Here is a 24012-nt window from a genome sequence, read left to right on the forward strand (position 1 = left end):
TTTCTGACCGTTTGAGCAGACACATGCACATTTGTGGCCTGCTGGAGGTCATTTTGCAGGGCTCTGGCAGTGCTCCTCTTGTTCCTCCTTGCACAAAGGCGGAGGTAGCGGTCCTGCTGCTGGGTTGTTGCCCTCCTACGGCCTCCTCCACGTCTCCTGATGTACTGGCCTGTCTCCTGGTAGCGCCTCCATGCTCTGGACACTACGCTGACAGACACAGCAAACCTTCTTGACACAGCTCGCATTGATGTGCCATCCTGGATAAGCTGCACTACCTGAGCCACTTGTGTGGGTTGTAGACTCCGTCTCATGCTACCACTAGAGTGAAAGCACTGCCAGCATTCAAAAGTGACCAAAACATCAGCCAGGAAGCATAGGAACTGAGAAGTGGTCTGTGGTTACCACCTGCAGAACCACTCCTTTATTGGGGGTGTCTTGCTAATTGCCTATAATTTCCACCTGTTGTCTATCCCATTTGCACAACAGCATGTGAAATTGATTGTCACTCAGTGTTGCTTCCTAAGTGGACAGTTTGATTTCACAGAAGTGCGATTGACTTGGAGTTACAATGTGTTGTTTAAGTGTTCCCTTTATTTTTTTGAGCAGTGTACATATGCTACTGATTTAGGCGCATTGGTACACTGACTGACCACTGTACGAAGACAGAAAAATAAAAGCTTTTATGGAGGAAGGTGAAAAAATGTCCAATGTAAAATGACAGGAAGGTGAATACCGCAGCACAGCTGGCCGCAGACTCTGCTTATACCATGAAGAATAATATGAGCATCTTCTGTTGCTCAGCAACTGGAAACATCCCGCTAGCCATCCTGCTTACGTAGTTTCTAATAATGGTACAACAGCAAAAAAGCAGTTACAGTGCACATAAACAAATACAGCGACTTACCTACAAACAGTTGGGAGGAGGGGAAAAAGTAACAGCTGCCACTTGGCCCTGTTGTCCAAATCCCCTTGCTAGATAGATACAGTACTGTGAAAAAAGAAACTTTTAGGAAATTGTCGGAAAAAAGGCTGCAAAGTAAGAATTCTTTCAAAAATCTAAGTGCTAGTTTATTTTTAACAACTAAATGTAAAGTGAATGAACAAAAGTGAAATCTAAATTTGGTGTAACCCTTTGCCTTCAAAACAGTATCAATTCTTCTAGGTACACTTGCACAAAGGCAGGGATTTTGTAGAATTATAGTCCGATGTATGATTAACCAAGTATACCAAACAAGCTCATTTTCATATGTAGGTTGAAACACCATCCTAGTATGTAGGAGGCTTAAAAGTGGGTGAGCAACAGCCAAACTCTGCTACACAGGAGGGGTTGTGGAAGACAGTTTCATGCCACATTTCACCATGGTAAGACTGAGCAAAACAGGACACAGTTATATTGCATCGGTAAGGTATCTTCCAGGCAAAAATTTCAAAGCAGTCTGGGGTTTCAACATGTGCTGTTCAAGCTCATTTGAAGAGGCACGAAAAAAAACAGGGGTTAATGTTGAGGACCGCAGAAACAGTGGTGGGACAAGGAAATCTAATGCAACAGATGTAACACTCAACGTATTTATTTCCCTTCGTAATAAGGAGATGTACAGCAGTGCTATCTGCTTAGAACTGGCAGAAACCCAGGTACTGTTCGGAGAAGTCTGGACAGAAGTGGTCAGAAGAATTGCAGCCAAAAAGCCACATGTTCCACGTGGAAACATGGCAAAGTGACTAAACTATGTACAAAAACATAGGAAATGGGGTGCAGAAAAATGGCCACAGATGCTCCGGACTCTTGATTCAAAACAGAAAAGCATGGTAGTGGTTCCTTGCAAGTTTAGGGCCGCTTTTCAGCAAAAGGATTTGGGGATTTAACCAGGATTACTGGCGTCGATGCTGAGAAATACAGGCAGATACGATCCGGGAGGCATCTGCTTGCCTCCAAATCTATTCTGTAGCAGAAGAACAAACCAAAGCATAGTCAATGTAATTCAGAACTATCTTCAGCATAAGGAACATGGAGCCCTGGAAGTGATTATAAACCACAAAGCACTAATTTAATCAGTTTCTATGAGGAGGTAAGTTCTAGACTTGACAGCGGCGAGTCAATGGATGTCATATATCTGGACTTCTCCAAAGCATTTGACACTGTACCACATAAAAGGTTAGTATATAAAATGAGAATGCTCGGACTGGGAGAAAACGTCTGTATGTGGGTAAGTAACTGGCTCAAGGATAGAAAACAGAGGGTGGTTATTAACGGTACATACTCAGATTGGGTCACAGTCACTAGTGGAGTACCTCAGGGGTCAGTATTGGGCCCTATTCTCTTCAATATATTTATTAATGATCTTGTAGAAGGCTTGCATAGTAAAGTATGAATTTTCGCAGATGACACTAAACTGTGTAAAGTAAGTAACACTGAAGAGGACAGTATACTACTACAGAGGGATCTGGATAGATTGGAGGCTTGGGCAGAGAAGTGGCAGATGAGGTTTAACACTGACAAATGTAAAGTTATGCACATGGGAAGGAATAATGCAAGTCACCCGTACATACTAAATGATAAAACACTCGGTAACACTGACATGGAAAAGGATCTAGGAATTTTAATAAACAGCAAACTAAGCTGCAAAAGCCAGTGTCAGGCAGCTGCTGCCAAGGCCAGTAAGATAATTGGTTGCATCAGAAGGGGCATAGATGCCCGTGATAAGAACATAGTCCTACCAATTTACAAATCACTAGTCAGACCACACATGGAGTACTGTGTACAGTTCTGGGCTCCTGTGAACAAGGCAGACATGGCAGAGCTGGAGAGGGTCCAGAGGAGGGCAACTAAAGTAATAACTGGAATGGGGCAACTACAGTACCCTGAAAGTTTATCAAAATTAGGGTTATTCACTTTAGAAAAAAAGACGACTGAGGGGAGATCTAATTAATATGTATAAATATATCAGGGGTCAGTACAGAGATCTATCCCATCATCTATTTATCCCCAGGACTGTGACTGTGACGAGGGGACATCCTCTGCGTCTGGAGGAAAGAAGGTTTGTACACAAACATAGAAAAGGATTCTTTACGGTAAGAGCAGTGAGACTATGGAACTCTCTGCCTGAGGAGGGGGTGATGGTGAGTACAATAAAGGAATTCAAGAGGGGCCTGGATGTATTTCTGGAGTGTAATAATATTACAGGCTATAGCTACTAGAAAGGGGTCGTTGATCCAGGGAGTTATTCTGATTGCCTGATTGGAGTCGGGAAGGAATTTTTTATTCCCCTAAAGTGGGGAAAATTGGCTTCTACCTCAGTTTTTTTTTTTTTTGCCTTCCTCTGGATCAACTTGCAGGATAACAGGCCGAACTGGATGGACAAATGTCTTTTTTCAGCCTTATGTACTAGGTTACTATGTTACTGATCTCATCTTCATTGTGTCTGTCTGCGATTACATGAAATGACAGGAGGATTAGACCAAGCCTACATCCACAGATCTATGGTTAGTTCTCCATAACGTTTGGAACAACATGCCCCCTAAGTGCCTTCAAAAATTGTGTACAAGTGTACCTAGAAGAATTGACGATGTATTTAAGGCAAAGGGTGGTCACACCAAATATTGATTTGATTTCAGTTTCTTTCCATTAACTTTGCATTTAAAATTTATAAAAAATAAGCTATCAACACTTCCATTTTTAAAGCAGTTCACACTTCAGTTACTTGGACAGTGGTGTCCATCAGTGATTGTGAGCCTAAACCAATAGTGAACCAACACAGAGATAAGGTATAATGGAAAGATTTCCACTTGTTCAGCGTTTTTGACCCACACCTGGATTTGTCTCACAATAAGGGCTTATTCACACGACCATATGAAAGGGTCCACATCCGTTCTTCAATTTGGCGGAATGGGTGCGGACCCATTGATTTCAATGGGGCTGCAAAACATGCGGACAGCACACTGTGGGGTGTCTACATCCGTTCCGGGGCTCCGCAAACAATAGGCATTTCTATAATGGGCCGCCCGTTGCAGAACGCACACGGGCGGCATCCGTGTTTTGCATGGTGCGGTCGTGTGAATGTGTCCAAACTGATGGAAATAACTATCTAAATAACTGAAGTGTGAACCCAGCCTTTATTTGCAGCATTTCTTTCCACGCCTGCCTAAAACTTTTGAGCAGTCCTATGTGCATGTGCGTACAGAGATGACGTTTGCATACCTTGGGCTGCGAGCCACACATCCAGTGACCTCACACTCAAAAGCTATTAGGAGTCCCACTTTTATCTCAGATGCAGTGATAACAGATTGGTCTGGAGACCATGTGGACAATGCTATTATGAGGACTTCACAAGGGAATATCACCCCTGTCCTATTCCCAGGATTATTGTATGGAGTAACATAACATACAGTAGCTGAACCCCTCTAGTCTTCGTTTCAGGTACACTAAAAGTTGACAATGTATTGATTTGAACGTGGAACTAGTGGTACAGCCATTTCTCCAAAGTGTCCCAGGAGCCATTTTTCAATGCCAGGTTTCATGTTGCTCGTTCTACTCTGACCAGCCTGTGTGGCCTAAGCGTGCTACCATGGCCTGCAGTGCCTCTGGACTGGCCTCTCATTAAGCATATCTGGGATGTCATTGGTCGGCAATTGCAAAGAGAGAGCTGCCAGAAGCGGATCTTGATGATTTGCATGCCCAAGTGCATTAAGAGTAGCAGAACATTCCTCAGACAACCACTAATAACCTCACTGATAGCATGCCAAGGCGTATAAGTGCGGGTATTTCGGCGCCGGGCGCTTATACTTGATACTGAATAAATCACAATGTTTTGAATATTTTGTTTCCATTTTTTTTATTATTAATATTAATAATTTATTATACACACACTTTCTTCAATGCACACATGTACCTTTCTCCATCCCTCAGAACTTCCAACATTCTTACTTTTCTAAAGACAATTTATATGTATGGGAAAGCGCTACCTATAGAGGGCTGGAATATTACTCTATGATAATTGCCCCAACATCGATGCCATTTCTGATGAGAACCATCAGATGATAATTTTCAGACCGTTCAGTCATTGGCCAGCATAGAAATACAGTCTAATGGTGGAAATGTAACCATGTTAAATATTGCTCAGCAGATATAGACAACATGACTGTTTTGTACTGTACTTTCCTACAATAAATTGGAAGACTGAACCTTTGATCTTTCTTAGCCCATCCCCCCACCCTCTTCCCAGCAGATCACGTCTTAATCCGTAATTCCCAAAGGCAAACAGAACGTCACCCATTTCAGAGGCATTTAATGAGATCGGCCAAGTAAGACAGCTGTTCCTACTTAATACATAAAGTTTGCTATAAAACGCTATATCCTGCATAATAAGATGAGTTCTTCTAAATTAGGGAGATAGAGGTGATCAGCTTGGTTACCGGTATGCACCCCTCCCACTCATTACCACTAAGCAAAGTAACGCTGGCCATGGCCATTAGATGTCCATGATCTTACCTCGTTGGCTTTGTCACAATTCTACAACAATCCAATGTCTAGAGGAGATGTTTTCTGACATTCGCCATCAAGTTGGATTTGTAACTTTCCGATCCTAATTTATCATTTGATAAGCAGCACATAACTAGGGCGAAAAGGATTACTCAATTGAATAGAGTAATTAGACACCAAAAAATCCTCAAGGCAAATTTTTGGCATCGAGGATTCGTTTGTGTCATAGGGAAGGAAGGTGGCACCATCCTGTGGAGGAGACCGGTGCTCAGGCTGAGAGCCATGGTGTCTGGACCTATGCGCTCTGCTTGCAAGTCACAGGCTGCTAAGCTGGTCTTCTGGAGATGGCAAGCAATATGGAGACCTGTGTGTATGACAAGTACAGCCTTGCATGTGGTACTCTTCACTCAGTGGTTTCCATGCCAACTAAAATTCCCCACTGGCATAGATAGCGCTGTCCTTAGTGCCCTATTGTTTCTGGTCAGTAGTTGTAGAGGTGCCCAATATTATGGTGTACCAGCTAGATGTGCCCTACCTGAGGGCAACAGAATCTAGTGACCCTGCACCTCAACCCGAATATCTGTTGGCAGCATATAAGGCCAGACAGCCACCAGTGGGCATGTGTCCGTGACAGGTCTCGTGCTGACCTCCCCTCTCACAGGATCGCACAGTATAAGGGTACAATCACACCACCGGATTTATGGGTCTACTAATTACAGAACAGGTGTGGACCCATTCATTTTAATGGGGCCGCAAAAGATGCGGACAGCACATCGTGTGCTGTCCGCATCCATAGTTCCGTTACACGGCCCCGCCAAAAATATAGAGCATGTCCTATTCTTGTTCGCAATTGCTGACAAGAACAGGCATTTCTATCATAGGGCTAACCGGGTGCGTTCCGCAAAAGGCAGAACGGACACGGCCGGTATTCCTGTTTGCGGACCCGTTTTGGTCTTGGGAAGGTACCAGTATACTGAAGGCACTGGGGGGAACTGATGCACTTGGGCTGATCGCACAGGGGGAACGAAGGGTGTTGGGGACTGATGGCAGGGGGTCTGATGAGTTTTTATAAAAGGAAAACAGTCTATTCATTTTATTTTACTAGAATACTCGATTTATCATAAAAAATAAATCGATAGAATACTCGATTTACTAAAATAATCGTTTACTGCAGCCCTACACACAACGGATCTGAAAGCAGACGAAATCTGCTCTTGGGGTAGAAGATGATGCAATCTAGCAGTTGGCAAAGGTTTGTCGTATTTAAATAAACCATCACATTTTCCTGCTAGTTTGGAAAAGTCCCAGGATTCATATATTGAATTAGCACAAGTTCTACTTCGATACAGCTTCTGCTCTTTAAAGCCACAAGCGCACGTTGTGCATGGGTGGTCATTCATCTTAAACGGGTTTCTGGGACTGATACTGGGGATACTGATAACATATCCTCATGATAGGTCATTAATAGGAGATTGTGGAGGTCCAACAATCGGCAGTCAACTGTTCTAGGCATCTAGACAGTGGACAAAGACAAAAGAAGTGCATGTCTCAGCCATTGCGTAGCGCCTGTGCTGAGGTTGTGCGGCTCATCTCCCATTCAAGTGAATGGGAGCCGAACTGCAGTTTGCTGGGACTGGAGACTACACAGTGTGTGGAGCCTTCTGCTTGCAGCTACATCCACTGCTCCACAAGGGTGCTGGTTGTCGGACCCCCACTAATCTGATATCTATTGCCTATCCTGAGGAATCCTGGAAAACGCCTTGATAGGTGGTCATATAATACTACAGTTATCCTGCCAGCAAAATGCCTGGCTGGCTGTGGTTTTCCTGGCAAAATCCGCTTCTTGCCAGGGGAACTTGCAATGAGACCCAGTTTGATGAGACTGCAACTTTAAAAATTCAACTCCAATGCAGCAGGAAGCTTAAAGGGGTTGTATCATATGAGACAATGGGGGCATATCGCTAGGATATGCCCCCATTGTCTGATAGGTGCGGGTCCCACTGCTGAGACCTGCATGTATATCGAGAACGGTGCCCCAAAAGTGGTGGAGGGCGCACTGAGCAGCCTCTTTCCATAAAATTTTTTATGGGGCCACCGAAAATAGTCGAGTGCTGGCTCAGCTATTTCAGTCGGGCCCATAGATGTGAATGGTCCCGTTCACTACTATGGGGAGAGTGCTTGGTGGTGGCCAGATCGGAGTCCTCCAGCCACCACATTGCAGGGCCCAGCGGTGGGACTCGCACCTATAACACAATAGGGGCATATCCTAGCAGACGAGACAACCCCTTTGAGCATGCGTTTTAGGGCATGATACAGAGTTTCAAACCACAGCAGGCCTCAACGTTTCTGGCAAGTACAAACCACATCTGAACTTGGGGTCCTTTAACACAGGCAGAAAATTTGAGCACCGCGCAGCGGAATTGTTGACACCGACAGACCTATGGAACAAAGCGCTCTTCGTTAGTTTAATTAGAGCCTTCTGTGGCCCTTTCAGCTGCACGGTACTCAAACACAGCAGGGCCACATCACAACACACACACACCATGTGGTCGTACCATTACACTGGGCAATTACCAGGCATGACCAATTGTTTAAAACCTGGGATTGTTTGTGCAAACCACTTTACAAGAGGGAATGTGCTGCCGACAAATTATAACTTTACGTCTTCATAAGTTTAACACCACACAATACAGCTGAACGCATGTGACTAGGCCCCGTCCAACCATGGTGCTCGATGCCACGTGATTTTACTGTGAGTGGGCACAGTCTGCATTCAGCTGTACCACGTGCTCTTAGTTTGTTGATTTCATCTTTTAAGGTATCGTTCATCATTCGATCATTTACATCAATCAATTTTCAGGAATGAATGTTCATATTAAGATGCTTCCGTCCGCCCCTCCACACCGCAAAAAGATAAGACATGTCCTATCTTTTGCGCATCTTGCAATTGGACCGCATCCGCAGCACGGAGTGCACCCGGCAGGTGCCTGTGTATTGTGGACCACTATTTGAGGTCCGCAGCACGGACAAGGAGCCCTTATGCACAGACACACACCTGCTCCCTCAGGCTTGTGCACGAAACATCATCAGAGCAGGGAAGGAAGCTGACATCACAGGCTAACTAGGGGAACAGGCCCACCGGAGAAGTAAGTGAACTGAAAGCCCCTCACAGTGGACCCCGTTTAATGATTATGGGGTCACATACAGTCATACAGCCAAGTAAATGGAGCTAAATGAGCCCAAATAGTCTTTCCATATGGCCAATCAGTGGTCGTAACAGACAGGAAGGCTGCCGGTGTAAAAAGAGCCTAGTTGTATTGTATAAGTTGTTACAGTTAAGGCCAATTCACACGACTGATTCTGAAAAACACGCGGAATCCACGCGTCTTTTGCGGGTGGTGAAAAATGCTTTTTTTTTTTTTTTAACCAGTGGGTTAAATACAAAGCTGAACTTTCAGCTTGAAGTTTTTGAAGGTGACGGCCTCTACATAGCTTTGGCGTATTCTGCGGCAGTCTAAATTTAAAGGGAACCTGTCACCTGGATTTTGGGTATTGAGCTGAGGACATGGGCTGCTAGATCGCCGCTAGCACATCCGCAATACTCATTTCCCATAGCTCTTGTGTTTTTATTGTGTCAAAAAAACCAATATGGCTACTAACGTTTCCGGAGCCCAGCCACGCACACTGTGAAGGAGCCCAGCACACTCAGAATCTCCTCCTTGCTCCCCAACGTCACAAAGCTAGAGTGCCGTAATCTCGCGATGCGTGAACTAGCGCATGCACAGTGTCAGCATAGCGTTCCTTCCATGTGCTGGCATCAGTCTCATGGAACGAACTGCGCATGCGCTAGCTCGCTCATCGCGAGATAACGGCGCTCTAGCTTTGTGACGTCGGGGAGCAAGGAGATTCGGAGGAAGTGGGGCGGTGCTGGGCTCCTTCACAGTGGGCGTGGCTGGACTCAGAACGCTGGACTCATCTCTCAAGCATGGAGGAGACAGGACTCATCTAGGGTTAATTTACATATCTATAAAATCGGTTTTATTACACAATAAAAGCACACAGAGCTATGGGGACTGGGTATTGCGGATGTGCTAGCGGCCCATGTCCTCAGCTCTATACACAAAATCCAGGTGACAGGTAACCTTTAAGACCGCTTCCAAGCTGGCTTACATTTAAACCATTTTCTACGCCTAAAACAGGCGCAAAAAAAAAATGATGAAAGATGGGCCTGCCGACCCGTCCTCTTCTCCACCACACATACTTTTTTAGACCTGTGATGAGCGGGGAAAAGTCGCAGATTGCAGCGCAAATCACCTTTTCGCTGCAATCTGCACCAGAAATATGCATAATATAGGCGTATTTCTGGATAGTGAATGACCCCCCTCAGTGTGACTATAGTCAATATCAAGACAGCACTACTCACTGAGCAAACTCAGATAGTCCAATATGTGGCGGTGCCCGCAGTGTCGAGTCCCGGCCTCTGGGTCTCCTCACATGAGGATCAAAGATGAAATAACCACAGCACCCCAACGTTTCAATATCCTCTGGTATTTATTGACACCGAGTGCAGCAACGTTTCGACCACACTGGTCTTTTTCAAGCTTGATAAAGACCAGTGTGGTCGAAACGTTGCTGCATTCTGTGTCAAGGACATTGAATCGTTGGAGTGAAGCGGTTATTTCATCTTTGATTCCCCCCCAGTGCGAGCTATATGGTTAAAAAAAAAATTCTGCTAATAAACATTACATAAAATGGGTATTTCTAATTTTAAACATTTATAGCACATCTACAGTATAAGCTTGATAGATCGTGACCCCCTCATATCTAGCGAATTAGGATCCAATTAACCCTAGTCAGCAATACGCAAGAGCGCTATAGAAAGGGGTGAGGTGGGGTCCGCACCTAACAGACATTTCAGACAGAATACACGCGCATATCTTTATATGGACAAGAATCTGTCGGGTCACCGGGAAACGACTTTTACAAACAGTAACAATCCCTTTCCATTGTGCGGTTTTTCCAAGCACAGGCATAAAAGGTGAAATAACAGATGTCTTGGAAGGTCATTCTGCCCCAGAGATTTTAAAAATGTGTTTCCTTGCACAACCATTCAATCAGCACACAATCCAACTGTAACTTATCCGGATAACCTGGACGCAAACACTACAGGTGGGTCACAGTTTTGACATGATTTCCAAAAAACTGCGTCAAAAACTTCACCACGGACGTGACGCAGTTTTCCCGAAATAAGCTAGTTTGTCGGGCGATTGCATCAGCAAAAGCATCCTTTGTCAGCAGTACATCACTCCTGTTTAACCCCTTCCAGACTTTCTCCATACATGTACGGCGCAGCGGGAAGAGAGTTCCCGACCCGCAGCATACACGTATGGCGCAGCGGAAAAATCGGTCATCGTGTCCCCAACAGCAGGACATCTTAGCTAAAGGCACAAGGGAGTTGTACCACCCCCCTGATCGCTGCGACTGGCTGGTCACCGCTGACTAGCCAATCGCGGCTTCCTCGCCACACTGTAAAAGCCAGTGCGAGGGCATATCAGCCAATCGCAGCGCAAGAGGGGCTTGTAAAATACTGTGCGGTGGTCTGCTGGGACTTCAAACCTGCTGCAAATGAACAATTGGTTATGTATTACTGCAGCACTTACAGGATCTTTATCTCCAAGTCCCAAATCCAGTCCCCGACGCTGAGCCATCGGTGATCGCTTTCCTGTCACTCCCCCCCCCCCCCCCCCCAGTCCTGTACCAGTTTTCCTGCGTGAAAGCGGTGCTCATTTTGAAAGGTCCTTTGCTCTTGTCTCAAAATAATCCACAATCGTATGTCACTACATCATGCAGTTATTTCTTGTTTACTCCTTAAGACATCCAGTTCTGGGCTATGATCAAAAATATCCCCACTCCTAACCCCCTCCTAGCCTCTTCACTGCTCCACCCAATGCAGCAAATGTCATTTTGTACAAGGGAGTGCAGTCTTTTTCCCAAACCCTTTATTGAAGAAGCATTCAATGCATAAGACTATATGGCAGGACGTAAGTAAAATGAAATATAGCGTCAGAGTACAGTCAAAATGTAGGGATAGATAAAGGTACACAAAAGAAACAGAACCACAATTATAAACAATTGACTAAGCGTAGTGCACGAGGAGCGGTCGCCTCTCCTGAGCGGTCTGCTTTCCGAATTACTTGGATTCCCTATGTAATACAAAGTCTGGCGCAGCTATTTTTAGGACACCATGCTGTGCCATTCCTTTATTATTCCTGCTAGAAGTTACGAATGAATTACTAGCAGTTTGCAATGAAGGTCCATCTGGGTGTTACCAGTTGGGGGGGGGTTGTCCCTGCACAGTCTTATACTATCCAGTCAGTGCTGTAAATGGTAGACTGTGCAGACACATCCCCTACTGGTAACACCCCGATGACCCTTCATCGCAAACTGCTAGTAATTTATTCATAACTTCTAGCAGGAATGACAACAACGGGTCATAATAGATGCCCAGAATTGTTAAAACAAGTAGGTTCAAGTTACACATGTGCTTTAAAGGGGTTCTGTCATGAGATTTGAGCCCTATAAGCTAAACATATGGCCAGGTCCGTACTAATAACATGAATCCTAAACTGCCCTTATTAAACCTGCTTGTGGCTCTATTAGCCCAAAAAACTGGTCCCTCACGCCAATTACAGTTGAGGCCCCTGCTCAACCCATTCAACAGTGGTCCTTTCCAGTGCCGAGCGACCCGTCTCTGCTGCGGACCGGAAGTGTGCCCTCCCCTGTCATCACATGTACCACTGCAGTTAATCACAGACCTCAGAGTTGATGTCCCCAGCGGATGGACAGACGAACTGTCAGTGTACTGGTCCACAGTGGCATGGAAGCAGCAAAGTACGGAACCGAGCACGGGGGAACACAACATTTTATTCCCCCCTTTAGGTTGAGTAATAAAGAGGCAAAAACAGAAATTTGTGTGTGTGGGAGGAGGGGGGGGGGGGTGTCAGACAATTCGTTTAATTTGATGTCAATGGCTTTAATAGAAGACTGAACTCCAGACCAGACCAAAGTTTACTGTAAATCGCTCCCATGAGCCTTTTTTATATTGGTCTCCAGCACAAGCGCCTAAGGCCCCTTTCACACGAGCGAGACGTGAAATGAATGGGTCAGGATTCAGTGCGGATGCTGTGTACATGAGCGTTTTTTTCAGGCATCAGTTCTGCGTTGCGTGAAAAATGCAGCATGTTCTATATTCGGTGTTTTTCACGCAGCCCTGGCCCCTTAGAAGTGAATGGGGCTTCAGTGAAAAACACATCGCATCCGAAAGCAAGTGCGGATGCAATGCGTTTTTCACTGATTGTTGCTTTTATTGTGAAAAACCGCATCAAAACGCATTGCACCCGAGCGGAAAAAACTAAACGCAATTGCAGACAAGATTGACTGAACTTGCTTGCAAAACGGTGCGAGTTTTACTGAACGCACCCGGACCTAATCCGTCACGCTGATTTGAAAGAGGCCTAAAAGTTGGAACTCTCCATGAAAATGTGTTTTCTATTAACACAAAGCAAACAAAACTGTAGAGAGGAGATAAAAATAAAAGTGGAAAGGAGAAATGATGCAGCAGCTCCGCACAGTGAAAAACAGGGGAGAAATCTATGCAAACGCAAACTAACCCAGAAGAGATAACATAATAATGGTTAATAATGGTTCAAAAGACTCCCTTATCAGGTCAAGGACAGAAGCCATTGTTAGCAGAGGGAGGGGGAAGTGCCAAGAGGGAACCAAGGACTGCGGAGTCCAAGATCTTGTCCGGGAGGGAGAGTAAAGCCTGTATTAGGGTCCATTCACACGTCCGCAACGTGTTTTTGCAGATCCACAAAACACGGACAGCGGCAATGTGCGTTCCTCATTTTGCGGACCGCACATTGCCGGCACTAATAGAACATGCCTGTTCCTGTCCGATATTGTGGACAAGAATAGGACATGTTCTCATTTTTTGAGGAACGGAATTGTGGACTCGGAAGTGCGGGTCCGCAATTCTGTGTTCATTTCATCGTGCTGCCCCATAGAAATTAATGGGTCCGCAATGTGACATGTGAATGGACCCTTACACCGGCCGATAGAGCAAGCCATTCCCGGCAATCGCTTGCTCGCTAGCGGAGGGGACCACTGCTATTACATGCAGCGATTTCCTCTGCAGCATTGGGAGGAGCGATTTGCCGTCAGAAGATCATTATTAGACAGCATGCGCTGATTTTTTAAGTATTTGCTCGTTCATCCATATTACACTGCACAATGATCGCTAATAAGAGATTATGCGACAATCATTAGCCAGTGTAATACAGGTTTTAGCCTGAACACACATGTACGGCCGAGCCAGGAGCGGACGGGAAAGATGGTTGTAGGCCGACAGCCACTGAATGTGTATGGCCGTCCTTATACAAGCCAACAATAAGGGCAATTCGTTTTATGGAAAAAAAGAAAAAAAAAGATTCAGCAAACCTTGGAATGTATTCATTAAGGCTGGGTTCAGACCTAAGTGTCTTTGATATGCGCGTTTGACGCGCGTTTTTTGCAATAGTAAACGCGCGTTTGACGCGCGTTTGTGTGATTGACTGCGATGTCCTATGGCCACAAACGCGCGTCAAAACGCCCCAAAGAAGCTCAAGTACTTGTTTGAGCATAGGGCGTTTTACAGCGCGTTTTTCAGCGCTGTAAAACGCTCAAGTGAGAACCAGGGCCATAGGGAAGCATTGGTTTTCATGTGTTGAGCGTTTTACAGCGCGTTTGAACGCGCTGTAAAACGCTCAAGTGTGAACCCAGCCTAAATCTCTGTTCTTTGTGCGTTCAGTAGCCAAGTGGGCAGTCTTATCAGTGATTGACAGCTGTGTATGTATAGATACATACATACATACAAGGACGGCTAGCAATTAGACCTCCCACTTCAAAACTGAGCTTAGAAAAAAAAAAAACAGATGCAATATATAAAATTACTATTTTTCGGAGCAACAGTTTGCTGCTGAACAGAAAAGCAGCTGATTATTTAATCAGGTGTGTTTCTGACTGGGGCGTCTAAAAGGTCCTGCTCCTGCACTCTAGCACTCAATGAGTAGAGGAAGCTGCTACCGGACCCGGGTGTCTTGGGGGCAGAGCAGAGCTGCTGGGTCTTAGCAGACCCTTATCAGCAATACCTCGTACAAAGCCCTCTTTGGATGCCCCAGTTACAGAGGAAATAAAGCAAAATACAATTAAAGAAATAAAAATTTAAAATAAATAAAAATGCAGTGGCCCCAGATATCTTTTACTAACCTCATGGGGGACCTATTCATGGCAAAATATATTTCAGAACATAAGTCAAAGAAAAAAGGCGGGATTACCAAAAAAAATAAAAAAATCAAAATACAAGGTCAGCTTACGGTTAACTCATATTTACTCAGGACAACTGCCATCAATTTTCCAGGAAAACATTAACATTGTAAAAAAAAATATTATGCCTGAAGAGTTACAGCAAATGATGCCAATTATGAAAGAATATAGAAAATCCACCCACAACATAAACCTGATAGCATTAATCTTTCTGTGACCGACCAATGACTTACTTTCAAAACTAACAAGAATTTGTCACAAAATGATAAACATGAATGTATTCTATCAAGGATGGTCCACATGTTATATAAGCTGCTCAAAAAAATAAAGGGAACACATAAATAACATCCTAGATCTGAATTAAATATTCTTCTGAAATACTTTGTTCTTTACATAGTTGAATGTGCGGACAACAAAAATCACACAAAAATAAAAAAAATGGAAATCAAATTTTTTAACCCATGGAGGTCTGGATTTGGAGTCACACTCAAAATGAAAGTGGAAAAACACACTACAGGCTGATCCAACTTTGATGTAATGTCCTTAAAACAAGTCAAAATGAGGCTCAGTAGTGTGGGTGGCCTCCACGTGCCTGTATGACATCCCTACAACGCCTGTGCATGCTGCTGATGAGGTGGCGGACGGTCTCCTGAGGGATCTCCTCCCAGACCTGGACTAAAGCATCTGCAAACTCCTGGACAGTCTGTGGTGCAACGTGACGTTGGTGGATAGAGCGAGACATGATGTCCCAGATGTGCTCAATTGGATTCAGGTCTGGGGAACGGGCGGGCCAGTCCATAGCATCAATGCCTTCGTCTTGCAGGAACTGCTGACACACTCCAGCCACATGAGGTCTAGCATTGTCTTGCATTAGGAGGAACCCAGGGCCAACCGCACCAGCATACGGTCTCACAAGGGGTCTGAGGATCTCATCTCGGTACCTAATGGCAGTCAGGCTACCTCTGGCGAGCACATGGAGGGCTGTGCGGCCCTCCAAAGAAATGCCACCCCACACCATTACTGACCCAATGCCAAACCGGTCATGCTGGAGGATGTTGCAGGCAGCAGAACGTTCTCCACGGCGTCTCCAGACTCTGTCACGTCTGTCACATGTGCTCAGTGTGAACCTGCTTTCATCTGTGAAGAGCACAGGGCGCCAGTGGCGAATTTGCCAATCTTGGTGTTCTCTGGCAAATGCCAAACGTCCTGCACGGTGTTGGGCTGTAAGCACAACCCCCACCTGTGGACGTCGGGCCCTCATATCACCCTCATGGAGTCTGTTTCTGACCGTTTGAGCAGACACATGCACATTTGTGGCCTGCTGGAGGTCATTTTGCAGGGCTCTGGCTGTGCTCCTCCTGTTCCTCCTTGCACAAAGGCGGAGGTAGCGGTCCTGCTGCTGGGTTGTTGCCCTCCTACGGCCTCCTCCACGTCTCCTGATGTACTGGCCTGTCTCCTGGTAGCGCCTCCATGCTCTGGACACTACGCTGACAGACACAGCAAACCTTCTTGCCACAGCTCGCATTGATGTGCCATCCTGGATAAGCTGCACTACCTGAGCCACTTGTGTGGGTTGTAGACTCCGTCTCATGCTACCACTAGAGTGAAAGCACCGCCAGCATTCAAAAGTGACCAAAACATCAGCCAGGAAGCATAGGAACTGAGAAGTGGTCTGTGTTCACCACCTGCAGAACCACTCCTTTATTGGGGGTGTCTTGCTAATTGCCTATAATTTCCACCTGTTGTCTATCCCATTTGCACAACAGCATGTGAAATTGATTGTCACTCAGTGTTGCTTCCTAAGTGGACAGTTTGATTTCACAGAAGTGTGATTGACTTGGAGTTACATTGTGTGGTTTAAGTGTTCCCTTTATTTTTTTGAGCAGAGTATAAAAGAGTAGGGGCACACAGCTCAGCTCCGTTGAGTACCACGTGGCTGTACAAGTCGCCATGGGATCAAATTAACAAATTAGAACAGAGTTGTTTCATAGCATGGTTAACATACACACAAACATTATTAACCAATCCATTTTCCAGTAGCCTCATTACACTGCCACACTATCCTAGGGGACAGCTAGAAAAGATGGGAAATGGGTTCTATTGATGTGGACGATCACACAGCTAGCACATAAGGGCTCATGCACACAAATATTATTATTCTTCTGTCCGCATCAGAGCCGCATTTTTTAGGGGTCGGATGCGCACCCATTCGCTTCAACGGGGCCACAAAAGATGTGGACAACACATCGTGTGCTGTCCGCGTCCGTACATCTGTTCGACGGCCCCGCAAAGAAATAGAACATGTCCTACTCTTGTTCATTTTGGATGGACAAGGATAGGACTGTTCTATAGATGGTAGGACGTTCCATTCCGCAAAATGTGGAATGCACAGGCACAGTATCCGTGTTTTGCAGACCCACTATTTGCAGACCGCAAAAGACAGCTATGGCCGTGTGCACGAGCCCCAAGTCAGATTAGAAACGACTTTAAGGGATTCTCCACATTTTCCAAAACTAGCATTGTAACTTAAAGGGGTTATCCCATCTTAGACAATGGGGCATATTGCTAGGATATGCCCCCATTGTCCGATAGGTGCAGGTCCCACCTCTGGGACCCGCACCTACAAGGAGAACGGAGTGGAGAAAGTTGAGGGCGGCACACTGCGCATGCGCAGCCGCCCTCCATTCATTTCTATGGAGCCGCCGAAAATAGCCGAGCGCTGGCTCGGCTATTTCCGTCAGCCCCATAGAAATGAATGGGAGCGGTGGCCGCGCACGCGCGATGTTCTTCCAGTCACTAAAATGGGAGAGGCGAGGAGCTGCGCCTGGTGGTGGACGGACCCCGGGAAACCTGGCTTCCTCCAGCCACAACTCTCCCCGGCTCTGTTCTCCTTGTAGGTGCGGGTCCCAGAGGTGGGACCCGCACCTATCAGACAATAGGGGCATATCCTAGCAATATGACCCCATTGTCTAAGATGGGATAACCCCTTTAAGTGAAAAATCTGAGGTGCATTTGATACCTCTAATCCATTTTCTTCTCTCCAGCAGAGGAAATCTAGTGCTAATGAGGAAGAGTCTGTATATTCCCCCCAAAGTGTGACAATTATGGCTATACAGCCCCATCCACAAAAATATCCCCCACTTGGGGAACACTTACGCTATCATGTCTACTTTAAGGCCTCTTTCACACGGGCATTGCAGGAACATGCGCGATTTTTCAGCGCGAGTGCAAAACATTGTAATGCGTTTTGCACGCGCGTGAGAAAAAACGGCATGTTTGGTACCCAAACTTCTTCACAGAAGTTCGGGCTTGGGATCGGTGTTCTGTAGATTGTATTATTTTCCCTTATAACATGGTTATAAGGGAAAATAATAGCATTCTGAATACAGAATGCATAGTACAATAGGGATGGAGGGGTTAAAAAAATATAAAAAATAATTTAACTCACCTTAATCCACTTGATCGCGCAGCCGGCATCTCTTCTGTCTTCTTTGCTGTGTGAAGGAAAAGGACCTGTGGTGACGTCACTCCGGTAATCACATGGTCCGTCACATGATCTTTTACCATGGTGATGGATCATGTGATGACCGGAGTGACGTCACCACAGGTCCTTTTCCTGCACACAGCTAAGATAAAGACAGAAGGAGATGCCGGCTGCGCGATCAAGTGGATTAAGGTGAGTTAAATTATTTAGAACTTTTTTTTTTTAACCCCTCCAGCGCTATTGTACTATGCATTCTGTATTCAGAATGCTATTATTTTCCCTTATAACCGTGTTATAAGGGAAAATAATAATGATCGGGTCTCCATCCCGATCGTCTCCTAGCAACCGTGCGTGAAAGTCGCACTGCACCCGCACTTGCTTGCGATTTACACGCAGCCCCATTCACTTCTATGGGGCCTGCGTTGCGTGGAAAACGCACAATATAGAGCATGCTGCGATTTTCACGCAACGCACAAGTGATGCGTGAAAATCACCGCTCATGTGCACAGCCCCATAGAAATGAATGGGTCAGGATTCAGTGCGGGTGCAATGCGTTCACATAACCCATTGCACCCGCGCGGAATACTCGCCCGTGTGAAAGGGGCCTAAAGAAGACCTTTCATGGGTCCAGACATTATGAAATAAGTAGCAGGTTATGTAGGGCATAGTGCAGGGATCCAAGAGCGCTTACTATTTTTTCTGGGCTCCGCACGCCCGCTGTGCCCCTGTTGAATTCTCCCGCCTGGTATGCTAATGAATAGCATTGGTACAGGGAGGAGTTTAGCTTTTTTTCTCTCCCTGGCTGTGACTCTCTCCGCTGTGATTGGTCTGCGCTACAGCCAGGGGAGAAGGAGACGCCCACTGAGAAACAGGACAGTCTCCTCCTCCCTGTACCGATGCTATTCATTAGCATACCAGGCGGGAGAAGTGAACAGGGGCACAGCGGGCGTACGGAGCAGAGCCCAGAAACAATAGTAAGTGATCTTACATCCATGGACTATGCCCTACATAACCTGCTACTTATTTCATAATGTCTGGACCCATGAAAGGTCTTCTTTAAAGCGGTTGTGTCACTTCAGCAAGCGGCATTTATCATGTAAACAAAGTTAATATAATGCACTTACTAACCTATTGTGATTGTCCATATTGCTTCCTTCGCTGGCTGGATTCATTTTTCCATTACATTATACACTGTTCGTTTCCATGGTTACGACCACCCTGCAATCCAGCAGCAGTGGTCGTGCTTGCACAGTACAGGAAAAAATGTCGACCTCTCTGGTGGCCAGGACCATGGGAACGCACATAGGCTGGTGCTTTTTCCAATATTGTGCAAGCACGGCCACCACTGATGGATTGCAGGATGGACTGCAACCATGGAAAGGAGCAGTGTATAACGTGATGAAAAAATGAATCCAGCCAGCAAAGGAGGCAATATGGACAATAATATATTATTAGTAAGTGCCTTCTCTACATAATAAATGCAACTTACTGAAGTGAGACAACCCCTTTAAGGCCTCATGCACACGACCGTATCCACATTGTGGTCGACAAACCACGGATCCACAAAATACGGATAACGTCTCTATGTTCCATAATTGTCTCACTCCCATTAGTAGAAATGGCTATGCTAGCCCACAATACATACAAGAATAGGTTCCATAACTGGCGATGGGCACACGGCTGTCTCCCGGATGACCACATCAGCACCAAGAACCGGGCAAAGTCAGTCTCCTATGGTCAAAACATGTTTCCTAAAGTTACCGAATTCAGATGCACCAGCAGTTGCTAGTGAAGTAGGACTTTGCTGCACCCGCTCTGCCAAAGCAGGATGACACTTGGTCCTTGAATCCAATGGTCAAAGTCCATGACAAAACGAAATTAGTGTTCAGTTTACATTGTAGTTTTCTCCTGAATTCAGCCTGAAAAAACCATCACAAAACGACTCCGTCCCGGGCAGAAGGAGTAACCACTGTAACCAAAAAGGTCTCCCCAGCAGTATGGGCGCTCGCCCAATCCCAGATCACACTAATACTGACCGCTTAGCAATGTACTCAAACATATAGACGGAGGGGTCGGCAGAGCTCTAGATCAGTAATGGCCAAATGGGAGACATGCCATCACTTTATTATAAGGGGGCAAGATGTGGGCAGAATGGACCTATGCAGCTCGACACAGTCCTACATTATAGTCACTTATACCCAAATGTATGCCACCTCCTAGATACACGGAACGGCCCAGAGGAGCATAACATGCCACTGCAAATTAGATAAAGGACTGATAAACCCCCCTGTCAGTATTTAAGTATCCATGCAATAAGATCATCCACAGAAATCAATAGAAAACTACCCAGAACGTCAGTCATTGTCCATCCGGCAGCTGGGAGGTGTCAGACCGAGCCCCATACAGCGTGACCACAATACAAACCCCATGAGCCCATCCAGTAACATATACTACCCCTGCATACCCAGGTAACACCACCCAGTAACATATACTACCCCTGTATACCCAGACAACACCATCCAGTAACACATACTACCCCTGTATACCCAGACAACACCACCCAGTAACATATACTACCCCTGTATACCCAGACAACACCACCCAGTAACATATACTACCCCTGTATACCCAGACAACACCACCCAGTAACATATACTACCCCTGTATACCCAGACAACACCACCCAGTAACATATACTACCCCTGTATACCCAGACAACACCACCCAGTAACATATACTACCCCTGTATACCCAGACAACACCACCCAGTAACATATACTACCCCTGCATACCCAGACAACACCATCCAGTAACATATACTACCCCTGCATACCCAGACAACACCACCCAGTAACATATACTACCCCTGTATACCCAGACAACACCACCCAGTAACATATACTACCCCTGTATACCCAGACAACACCACCCAGTAACATATACTACCCCTGTATACCCAGACAACACCACCCAGTAACATATACTACCCCTGTATACCCAGACAACACCACCCAGTAACATATACTACCCCTGTATACCCAGTAACATATACTACCCCTGTATACCCAGACAACACCACCCAGTAACATATACTACCCCTGTATACCCAGACAACACCACCCAGTAACATATACTACCCCTGTATACCCAGACAACACCACCCAGTAACATATACTACCCCTGTATACCCAGACAACACCACCCAGTAACATATACTACCCCTGTATACCCAGACAACACCACCCAGTAACATATACTACCCCTGTATACCCAGACAACACCACCCAGTAACATATACTACCCCTGTATACCCAGCTAACACCACCCAGTAACATATACTACCACTGTATAACCAGGTAACACCATCCAGTAACATATACTACCCCTGTATACCCAGACACCACCCAGTAACATATACTACCCCTGTATAACCAGGTAACACCATCCAGTAACATATACTACCCCTGCATACCCAGACAACACCATCCAGTAACATATACTACCCCTGTATACCCAGCTAACACCACCCAGTAACATACTACCCCTGTATACCCAGCTAACACCACCCAGTAACATATACTACCCCTGTATACCCAGCTAACACCACCCAGTAACATATACTACCCCTGCATACCCAGACAACACCATCCAGTAACATATACTACCTCTGTATACCCAGCTAACACCACCCAGTAACATATACTACCCCTGAATACCCAGCTAACACCACCCAGTAACATATACTACCCCTGTATACCCAGCTAACACCACCCAGTAACATATACTACCCCTGTATAACCAGGTAACACCATTCAGTAACATATACTACCCCTGTATAACCAGGTAACACCATCCAGTAACATATACTACCCCTGCATACCGAGACAACACCATCCAGTAACATATACTACCCCTGTATACCCAGCTAACACCACCCAGTAACATATACTACCCCTGTATAACCAGGTAACACCACCCAGTAACATATACTACCCCTGCATACCCAGACAACACCATCCAGTAACATATACTACCTCTGTATACCCAGATAACACCATCCAGACTACCCATATATACCCCAATAAGAGCATACAATAGTATATACTACCCATATACCCCAATAACAGCATACAATAGTATATACTACCGGTATATACCCCCAATAACAGCATACAATAGTATATACTACCGGTATATACCCCCAATAACAGCATACAATAGTATATACTACCGGTATATACCCCCAATAACAGCATACAATAATATATACTACCGGTATATACCCCCAATAACAGCATACAATAATATATACTACCGGTATATACCCCCAATAACAGCATACAATAATATATACTACCCATATATACCCCAATAACAGCATACATAATATACACTACCCATATATACCCCAATAACAGCATACATAATATACACTACTCATATATACCCCAATAACAGCATACATAATATACACTACTCATATATACCCCAATAACAGCATACATAATATACACTACTCATATATACCCCAATAACAGCATACATAATATACACTACTCATATATACCCCAATAACAGCATACATAATATACACTACTCATATATACCCCAATAACAGCATACATAATATACACTACTCATATATACCCCAATAACAGCATACATAATATACACTACCCATATATACCCCAATAACAGCATACATAATATACACTACTCATATATACCCCAATAACAGCATACATAATATACACTACCCGTATATACCCCAATAACAGCATACATAATATACACTACCGGTATATACCCCAATAACAGCATACATAATATACACTACTCATATATACCCCAATAACAGCATACATAATATACACTACCCATATATACCCCAATAACAGCATACATAATATACACTACCGGTATATACCCCTAATAACAGCATACAATAATATACACTACCGGTATATACCCCAATAACAGCATACATAATATACACTACCCATATATACCCCAATAACAGCATACAATAATATACACTACCCACATATACCCCAATAACAGCATACATAATATACCCCAATAACAGCATACATAATATACACTAGCCCTATAGTCAACCATTATACCCCCCTACCTAGCTGTATACCTCAGTGACACCAGATAGCCACACTGCCTCCATTACCCGAGAAGACCAGACTGTACAAAGCCTACACAGAACTGACATATCGTGCGATCCCAGCACAAGAACTCCATTACCAGCCACAGCCAACTTTCCAGCCGCCGGCAGTGCGCCCATCGCCGCCCAAGTCTGCCCCGGACCGCCGTGCTCACAGCCGCACACAGCATCCTCACCTCAGGACGCCGCAGGTGCGCCCCCAGCAGCCTCAGGACGCCCCTAGAATCCGGCCAGTCCTCTCCGTGCCTCTACCCCCGGCGCGCCGAGCCCTCCACAGAGCAGTCGGATCCCCTGCTGGGCAGGATGTGCTGCCTGGCCAGGTGGGGGCGGGCCCGGGGAGGAGGCGACTTCTTAAAGCATCTGTGCCATGGTGTCCGGACTGTCCCGTCCGCTGGAATCAGCACTAACATGGCCGCTTCCCAGGAGAGCTCCACGTCATTGTGGTGCCTTCACCTGGGACAACAGCCTTGGCATCAGGAAGATGCTGGAACTGTCCGCTCAGCTCCATGTACC

The 24012-nt window shown here is 45.5% G+C and overlaps 1 protein-coding gene across 4 annotated transcripts in view; it reads right to left on the reverse strand.

Annotated features, from left to right (window-relative positions):
* The window catches only part of GREB1L (GREB1 like retinoic acid receptor coactivator), a 116922-nt gene extending 93135 nt beyond the window's left edge, over positions 1-23787 (reverse strand). For 2 of the 4 annotated variants that reach the window (XM_040431785.1, XM_040431782.1), the window contains exon 1: positions 23676-23787. The gene's annotated coding sequence lies outside the window, so the exon portion shown is untranslated. Of the gene's footprint in view, positions 1-11136; positions 11263-23579; positions 23652-23675 lie in introns of those variants that run through there. The other 2 variants (XM_040431784.1, XM_040431783.1) reach the window with 2 other exon arrangements.
* Positions 23788-24012: the final 225 nt, after the last annotated feature.

The sequence above is a fragment of the Bufo bufo genome, chromosome 5, assembly GCF_905171765.1.
Source record: "Bufo bufo chromosome 5, aBufBuf1.1, whole genome shotgun sequence".
NCBI classification, from domain to species: Eukaryota; Metazoa; Chordata; class Amphibia; order Anura; family Bufonidae; genus Bufo; species Bufo bufo.